Raw genomic sequence first — 9,607 nt, forward strand, 5'->3', positions numbered from 1 at the left:
AAAAGTAGTCATCTCCCCCCCTTGGACCCCCTGGCAGCTATCATATGGGCAACATTGGCGCACTGTTTAGGAACTGGGGTCCAATGCGGCTGAGACCTCTAAATAAAGAAATTAATTAGGCTCCATACCCCATAGAGGAGTCTTAGAAAATCCCAATTAAACTTGTCGTAGGCCTTTACTAAATCCATCTTAAGAATTAGGGTCTCCCAATTTTTCGTCTAGATGGAATAGATGGCATCCTCAGCCACCATAATTGTGTCATGAATAATTCTTCCTAGAGGGAACCCAAATTGTTTACATGAAATTGTGGAAGAGAGAACAATTTTGATCCTATTAGACACCAATTTATAGATAACCTTGCAAATTAGGTTACACAAAAAGATCAGACGAAAGTCATCGAAGGGGGACATCTTTGAGCATTTATAAATAAGTTCAAGAAAGGTGGCATTGATCACCCTTGAAATATTACTAGAGATGCAAGCCTCTTCCACAAACTTCTGCATGTCCTGGTGAACCAAGTCAAAAAGTGCTAAATAAAACTCCATAGTCCACTCATCGGGGCTTTGAACCTTATCTTTAGAAAAAAATTGAGAACACCCTTAATTTCATCTAAGGAAAAGAAGCCCCAATCCTAGGTGAATCCTATGGAGAGAAAAATATGGGGAAATTTTTTAAGACTTAAATTGATCCTATAGTGTGCAGTCATTAGGTCCTTGAAAATCCCAAAGAGGTGTGCCCTAACCACATTACCATCACCATCTTGCAAATCCAAAATGGAATTTTTATTTCTCCTATTTAGAGGAAATTTTGTGAAAAAGCTTTGTGTTTCCATCACCCTCCTAACTCTAAATGGATCTACTCTTTAAGCACCAACTTTCCTCCTCAACTATAAGAAGATGAGCCTTCTTCTTAGCTAGAGAACTTAGATCATCTTTAAAAGCTTCAAGAAAAACCTCAAGAAATAAGAGAATATTGGCATTAGTTAGTGCAACCCTCAATACATTCTAGTTACATTTGTTTCTTACAAATGTGATTTCTGACCCAACAATTAACATATACTTTTAAGTGCGACATCTTATGATGTCAAATAGCCATAACAAAAATAGAGGGACAAAACTGCCATCCTTTCCAACAATCACGAACCAATGCATGGGAGGAATTCGCATTTAACAAGGGATGGTTGAATTTGAAAGGGATCCTATGTCCAGAGTCATTGAATTCAAGCTGGAGGCATATAGGTAAATGGTCCAAAATGACATCAGGGCAGATCCAGGATCAATGTTTGTCCACACTGGAAACTAGTGATTTAATAAGGAGTAATCTATCCAAATGCTTGGCCACCCCATATGCACTAGTCCTTCCATTTATCCAAGTTGCACCCATGGATATGGTTAGGGACCAACTAAATTAGAATCCATGATTAAATATGAAATAATCTAAGCAAATGGATCTATACAAGTTGATTGGACCCATATTTCATTGACATATGTAGTGAATTTTAAGTCACTTGCTAAAATAAGATTATGTGCACAAAGCAGACCACTGTGAGATAGAATATTCTAGAAATTTTCTTTGTCCAGGTAAGGGCCATAAAATTTAACAAGAACGACAAGACCATCAAAACCCTTGAAGAACCTTCCAAAATAATACCTGCCAAAGAGGAGAAAGGCCTAAGAGTGACATCCAGGGGATTCTATATAAAAACAAGGCCTCTAAACAATCAGTGTCCATAGCATAATTGAACCAATCAGGGAATATTCTCAATAAAACATCTCTCGATTTAGCAATAGGAACCATGGTTTCCTAAAAAAATATAATAGATGGACAATTTAGGGAAACCAATTTGTGGAGGGCATGAACCTTAGGAGGGCCCTCGGCCCTTCTAACATTCACATGCATAAGAATCATTGATAACCCTTGGTAGAGGGAATTTGTACTCTAAGGGCCCTCGAAAACTCCAAGGAGATAGGGATATCAATAAGTCCCCTTGAAGGATACTAACATGGGAGAAGTGCTTCTTCGATGCATTTTTTTCGAGATAGTGACATTCTAGAAGGATGGGAAGGAAGCAGCAGGGGAGATAGGGAGGCATACGAAGAAGGGAAGGTAGGGATAGCCATGACATTTAGAGAAGAAAGGAGATAAGGGTCCAGATGCCCGAGATCTTTCTCCATAGAAACCCATTTAGATTATTCTAATGGAAAATCAGAGCCCGAATGAGTAAGAATAGAGTCTGAAACCTGGGCCCGACTAATGGAGTCAAATCAAAAGGGAGAAGAGAAGATCAAGGTTCTGGCAAAATGCCTAGAGCTTAGTGTAGGGTTTATGCAAATGGGCTTCTCCATTAAGCTAACAATGGTAGGAGATGGAACATAAGAATTACATTCAAGACTAACCATTCAAGAAAATTCATCAGCTAAGTGAGAGGTTTAGAGCTTACATGACTTAGAATTGATAATAGACTGTGTAGTCCACATTGGTTGAATAATGGTAGTCAAGCTAGTAGAAGCCACACAACCAGTAGCCTCTAAGCCATATGTAGGAGCACTATTTACCGCATTCCAAGAAAAAAGATCTTAAGAGGAGGGAATAAATGGACCCCCATCAGAAATGTCTGCCATGCTCAAAATAAAATGACTTGACATTTCCATGAGAAGGAGGCACCTTAATATTTTGGAACTGTTCACAGAGTGATGGTGCCTCATAGAAACCTTGTCCTCTAGGTATCCATTGTAATTTCAACTCACCAACTAATGTACCTTCAAGACAAGGGAAACAACAATAGGAGAAGAAAATCCATATGAAAATCAAACCCACTCATTGGTATGCATGAACCTTGAAGCCTCTAGGCCAACTAAGGTTTGCTAAGAATTCAACCTCCCCTCCAAATCATCACTAGCTCGCGAAAGGTATCAACCATCAATGAGAATCCAAGAAAAGAGTTTATAGGTCCCTGAGACTTGACAACGCGACAAAGAACCTTTAGGTGACTTGTTTGGTGATAGCAAGAGCACCTGAAAGGAATCTTTCAGTAATACAATCTTTGGCAAAATGAGAAGTCCCCCATAGAGATGTCCAATTCCACAGGTAAACCCTTCATCAGGTCCATCTCCACCACGACCCATAAAATCCTCTTGTAAAAGGCCACTAGGCATCTGTCATTAAAGTATACAAAATGGACAATACAATTTGCAACTTGCATCACTATCGGATGGGTCCATAGCTCAAATGGGAAGCTAACCTATTTTATCTGGAGATATTAGTATTTTAGCTTTTCCACTAGGGATTGAAACCAAAACTCCACCATTGGAGCCACAAATATCCCCTTCCAATCTCCCAAACATGCTACAAAATCGTCTAAAGATCCCCCTCATCGAAGAAGTGAAAATGAACCAATTGTTTCATAAGTAGGATAATTGTAGGGCTACATGCCAACAACGGTTTCCAATGAGTCATGACCCGGGTTTAAATCTGCATTCTATTAAGTGACATGTAATAAAATCTACCAACAAGGGCTTGGCCACATAAACGTGAAGCCCTGCTAAGATCTAGATTAAAACCCAATGTTAATATGGGCTTCCTAGCACACTGATGCAAACGTTTAGTACAATATACACAACCAACAGATAACATTCTCAAAAAGGGAGAAAGGTCAATATTGTTCCCCAGTATAACTATAGTCATAGGGATAGATGTCTCACCATGCAAAGTTAGACCCTCACCCAAAACAATGCCCCTCGGAGTTCGTGGCATATTATTGGGTAAAGGAAAAAAGACAAAGAAATGGGCACCATATGTCAGACACTACAATATATGAGGCAGGAAATGAGACAAAAGCCCCAGTGATCAGTGAAAGAGGGTCCCATAATCAATAGCAAAGTGCAAAAAACAAAACCCCACACCTCGTTCCCAAGATGTATAATGTCGCCGCAAGCACAACGAGGGATTTACCTCACCATATTGCAGTTCATGTAAACAAAGTTGAACAACCTTGAAGTTGCAATTACCCAAAAATTTGGACCATTTCTCAATTTGTGCGTGTCATCTTTGTGTAGAGGCCATGCTAATCTTCTCTGTATCATTCTAAGTTCAAATAGTAAAATTAAGAGAAGGAAATGACCCGAGATGAGAAAAAACCTTCACATAACCAAATTCAATACTTATTTATTCAAACATAACAAACGAAAAATTGTTTTTTTGGCTGAAAATTAAATAATTTAATTAATTTTTCTTTGTTTTCATTGGAAAATGTTATAATATCAATCATTACACTGAAGGCAGGGTCTATATTGAAATTGGGCTTGAGGAATTTCAAATTTTCAAATTATGAAAGGCTAATATTTGATAATGTGGAAATATTCTTCGTCTAATACATAATCTAATTGATAGTATAGAAGATATGTGAATGGTTTTTTAGTTTCTTTGTTTTGCACCTATCTTTAATTTATTAACAAACAAAAAATAATTAATAAAAAGTATAGATAAAATTTCATTGTGGGAAAAAATTTAAAAAATAATTAATGAAAAGTGCACATAGATAGGATTTCAATGTGGGCAAAAATTCTATACAAACTGAACAAAAAAATTAAAACGTATTAACCATTTTTACAGTTGATATACTATTGTATTTTTCGTATTCTATGGATTTTCATTTTCATTACTTGTAAGATTTATGTTGAAATGCTTTTGAACATGTTGGATACTCGCAATGATAACTTATAATTATAATTCTTTTGAAGTCTTTAGCATATATTAACTACATTAATATAAATATTGAAAGAATAAATACTAAATTCATTTACTTTTATATAATTTAAAAAAAATATATCTTTTATTTATATTTTGTTTGGTTTTACATTCATTTACTTTATATAATTTTAAAAAGGTATCTTTTTATTTAAGTTCTATTTTGTTAAAATGTTTTAGTTATGGTGTACTTCCCAATATCTTTTTTAAATCTTGTCCACGGTCACTGAACAGGTTGTTGGTAGGCGTTGTGGTGTCCACAAACACGTTTCTTCGACAAAATGTACTTGTAAATCTTGTCCACGGTCACTGAAATGGTTGTTGGTAGGCGTTGTGGTGTTCGTAAACCTTGTTTGTTGTAAGAGGTATTTATGTTAAAATAGTATGTACACTAACAACTCGCTGTGCTAGTTAGATGTTTTGATCAAAAGTATTTGTCGACTTCTTCGTCATAAACAAAAATTATAAAATATTTATTAAGTTATTGATGGTTAAGAAAAGATTAATGTGACTTATTATTTTTTTTAACTTTTTATTTTGTTTATATATATTGAGATGTAATTTTTTATTATTTAAATTATATATTTATATTTATTACTTTTTAATATTTTAAAAATAATTTCAATTTGAATTTAAAGAATTTAAATTTGTAATTCTAATTATTTTTCTATTTGAGTTTGAGAGAAAAAAAATTGTAATTTAATTTCAATGAGACGATTCAAATTTACAATTCGAATTAGATTTAGGGAAAACTTAATTAGTTTACTTTGTTAATAGTTGTGTCTCTTTTGAAAAAGGCTTATATAATTTTAATTTAATTACTAATAATTACTAGTAGCAATATAAACTAGCATAGATCCATCTTAACTTGATTTAAACTTCTTTTAGAGTAAAAAAAGATTTGTTCTCTCTTAGCGCTTGGTAGATTTTGGAGTTAAGATGGATCTATGCTGGTTTAATTTCCTCCTTTAAATAGGCTATATTCCACATGAATATTGTAGGTCAATATCATGGGTTCTCATAAAGATGGAGTTCAAAAACTATAGTAACTTGACCAAGTCAAGTTTACCTTATTATTTTAGTTTAAAATTATTTTTGTATTAATGTAGATTTATTTTTTACTTCCTTTATTTTATTTTCCACGAAGTAAAATTATTTAAAGATGAATTTTTATTTATTAATAAATATAATTATTTATTGTATTATTTTATTTTATTTTTATTTTACCAACTAAAATGTAATATTTATAATTATTTATTTTATTTATTTTTATTTTTATTTTATTTAATTTATTTTTTCAATTGTATTTTAATTAATTTATTTTATTATTACGTAATTGTCAAAATGTTCACATAACATAACATAACCTTACAACATTTCTTTCATACTAGGCTTGAGAGCGCAATTAAAACAATAATAGACATCAAAACACTTACCTCATGATACACCTCATATTTTAGTAAATTTGATCACAATAAAACCTTTCAAAATACCAAGTAGGGGTAAATAGACTTTATGATTATATGAGAACATGTAAAGATAACAAAAATGGGAAGGTCAAAGCAGATATTTTGTCATAACCCAAGGTTCAACAGGTAAAATTTACCAACCCATGTGCCACGAGATAATTTATAAGTTTTATTGATAGATCATTGACTAGTTTAATGCCATATATATGACTAAGAAAATTTAAAACTAAAAAAATCATAAAAATTAACTAAATTATAAATTTATTTTAAATTATTAAATTATATTATTAATTATACAGAGAATTAATTATGGCAATAGGCATGCTTATTTGGGAATAAGCTTTCCAGAATTTTAATTCAATCTAGGCATCTTTATTTTGGAATTTAGGCTTCCATAATTTTATGGATTTAACTTCCATAAAATATTCTAAAATATTCTTGGTAGTTCACAAAAATCAAAGTTTTAGATTTATTTTCAAAGTAGTAATGTTTTTGTATCACTTTATTTTGAATTATTATTATATTATTAATTATACAAAGAATTAACGAGTTGTCTTTAGTGATACTTTTTGGAACCTTTTCTTATGGTTTTTCGAGTCAATTTCTCTAAATCCGGTAGGAATTTATTGAAATCACAAGTTTGATGGGTAATCTCTGCACAATCAAAGTGCCCAAGGAGATTTTTAGGTTTTTGAAATCATATATACAATCAAAAACTAGTTAAATAACACAAATCAAGGTTTCACCTCAAACTTTTCAATCGAGCACCCAAAACTCCAAAAAGTCCCAATAAAGAAAACTCCAAGAATTAGTATACTTTTATTTTGGAATAAGCTTCCTAGAATTTTGATTTTACTATAAATAATCATAGGCATCCTTAGTTTAGAATAGGGCATTCATAATTTTAGGGATTTTACCTCCATAAGCTATGCTAGAATATTTTTAGTAGTATAAGAATATTTCCAAAGTATTAAGAAAAGCCTTTAGATATAAATCACATAAGAGAATTTTCTTGGCCCCCTAGGAAAATCTAAGTCATCAAAATCACCCCAAGGATTGCACCCAGCTTGGGCCACACCAGCCCTTAGCATGGATGGGTTTTTTCTCATCAAAATCACACCAAGGATTGCACCCAGCTTGGGCCACACCAGCCCTTAGCATGGATGGGTTTTTTCCCACTAAGTTTTGAATCACTCACCTCGTTGAATTTTGTAATTATGGTTCATCTTCATCATTTATATTTTATCCCTTGAAATATATAAAGAAAATGTAAGACATGTTCCACATGTCATTTTATTTCACTAACCCTTGGAAAAATTAATATAATACATGTTCTTCATGTCGGTATCAAAAGATAAATTTTTGAATTGTGAATTTCGAAATTTTGGCTCCAAAATTATTTAGTCAACCATCCTTTAAGTCAATTTGGCCCCACTGAAGAGATACCCATTCAAACAGGAAAAACATTATATATAGGCCCTTGACCTCCTCCCCAAGGTACCATTCGATCACACACAAGACAATAAATATTATGGGCATAAAAGTGAAGAAGCAGGTTGAAAAAGGACAAATTCATCTCTAGCATTTATTTCTCTCTCCTTGACTTTCTACGTGTGACATTCTGGGCATATTATGGGCAGCAGGTCAAACTTCTAAATAGCCATTTATGGGCACTTGGGCTGAAATTCTGGGCAATTTATTTTGGACCATAGGACTGAGTTTCTAGGCAGATTCCAAGAGGCTAAACTTCAACCTAGGCATATCAAATAGGGCTAAAGTTCCTAGGCTTGAGTATAGGGAATCTTGACCGGGTTTGACCATTGTATTATTGGTCAATTTTGCCATCATATTGACTACCATAATTTAGTGTATCTCTTGTTGAATTAAAGTATTTCTCTAAGAAAAAGGTTTTTTGGGATTTTCCCTCAACTGGCTTTTCCCAAGGTAAATATTGTATTGTATTTATGTATTATGATCTCTATTGCCCTTATGAATTTATGGTTGAATTTCTAAAGTGTAATTGCTTAATGATAAATCAATGTACTAAAAGAATATTTACATCATTAGAAGTAATTATCAGTATTTCATAAATTATTGTTTTATCTATTGCACTTGACAAATCAACATGGCATCAGAGATTTGGTGAAGGGAAGGACATTGATATCACTATTAAAGAGCTTCAGTAAAGGAAATAGCTTTAAAGAATCCTACAGATTTAATCTAATTGTCTATCTATATCCATGGGTTCCTCTATGAAAATAGAGAACAATTTATAAGGAGCTACAAACTTTAGTGCTTTGAAGACTAAGATTAACCCCATCCTCACAAAGAATGATGTCTTGGATATTGTGAAGGGTAGGGTGAAGGGAAAGAAGGATATGAGAAGGATGACATCACAACTAGACATATTATTATGGATTTTTTTAGAGAACTTTATTCCATATGTCACAAATATTGACACTTCAAAGAAGATGTATGCTACCCTAGTTGGATTATACACCATCAACAACATTGGTCAAGCAATGAGTTCGAAACATGAGCTTTGTGATGTTAAAATGTCAAGAAATAATACTATAGCCTCATATTTCATAACGATCTCTCAAATAAGAGATTAACTTCAAGCAATTTATGAAATCATTTTCAACAAACAACTTGTGATTGCGGTAATTAATGGCTTGTCTTACTCATGGAATTCATTTGCATCTAGTATATATGGCAAAAAGTATATTCCACATTTTGAAGAACTATGGATCTCATGTACTCAAGAAGAATCCAGAGTTATATCAAAAGGAATGAATAAAATATTTGAAGAGGGTGACTCTCAAGCATCTACAACACGTTCAAAGAAGTCAGGAGGAAGAAAGAAGTTTAGCTTCCAAAGAAGAAATAAAAGTAGAAGACTTGAAGGTAGAAGACCTACTCCTTAATGAAAGAAATATATGTTGAAGATTCAATGCTAACGTTGTCACAAATATGGTCATTTTAAAATCTAATTCTTTGAAGGATCAAATGGTAGAAAGAGAAAGGTGAAGAAACATGCTACCACAACAGACATTGATGAACATCAAAAGAAACCAAAGAAAGAAGATTTAAGTGATAAATATTTCTTATATTTTTATTCTCTTATAGGTTCTATTGCATATAGCAATTATTTTTGGCCAATGGATACTGGTGCCTCAAGACACATGACATGAGATTGTTGTTACAGAACATTTTGTCACACCTGGTCAATATGCTTGCAAACTAGATCATTCAACATCCATATACATTTTGTCATCATCCCTTCATAAAACCCTTAGAATCACTTCTCCAAAAAATTCTGAGTTTCTGGGATTGACTAGTCAAAATCATTGTTTTAATCCCCAATGCACTTGGCCTCTTATCCCACCTGT

The 9,607-nt window shown here is 33.0% G+C and overlaps 1 non-coding gene across 1 annotated transcript; it reads right to left on the reverse strand.

Moving 5' to 3' along the window:
- Positions 1-4,009: 4,009 nt before the first annotated feature.
- Positions 4,010-4,117, reverse strand: LOC149247931 (U6 spliceosomal RNA). The gene has a single exon (XR_016267602.1). It is a non-coding gene; the product is annotated as a U6 spliceosomal RNA (small nuclear RNA).
- Positions 4,118-9,607: the final 5,490 nt, after the last annotated feature.

This window comes from Pinus tabuliformis, chromosome 7 (genome assembly GCF_031772625.1).
Source record: "Pinus tabuliformis cultivar Carrire ecotype Pingquan chromosome 7, CPIR1, whole genome shotgun sequence".
Lineage (NCBI taxonomy): Eukaryota > Viridiplantae > Streptophyta > Pinopsida > Pinales > Pinaceae > Pinus > Pinus tabuliformis.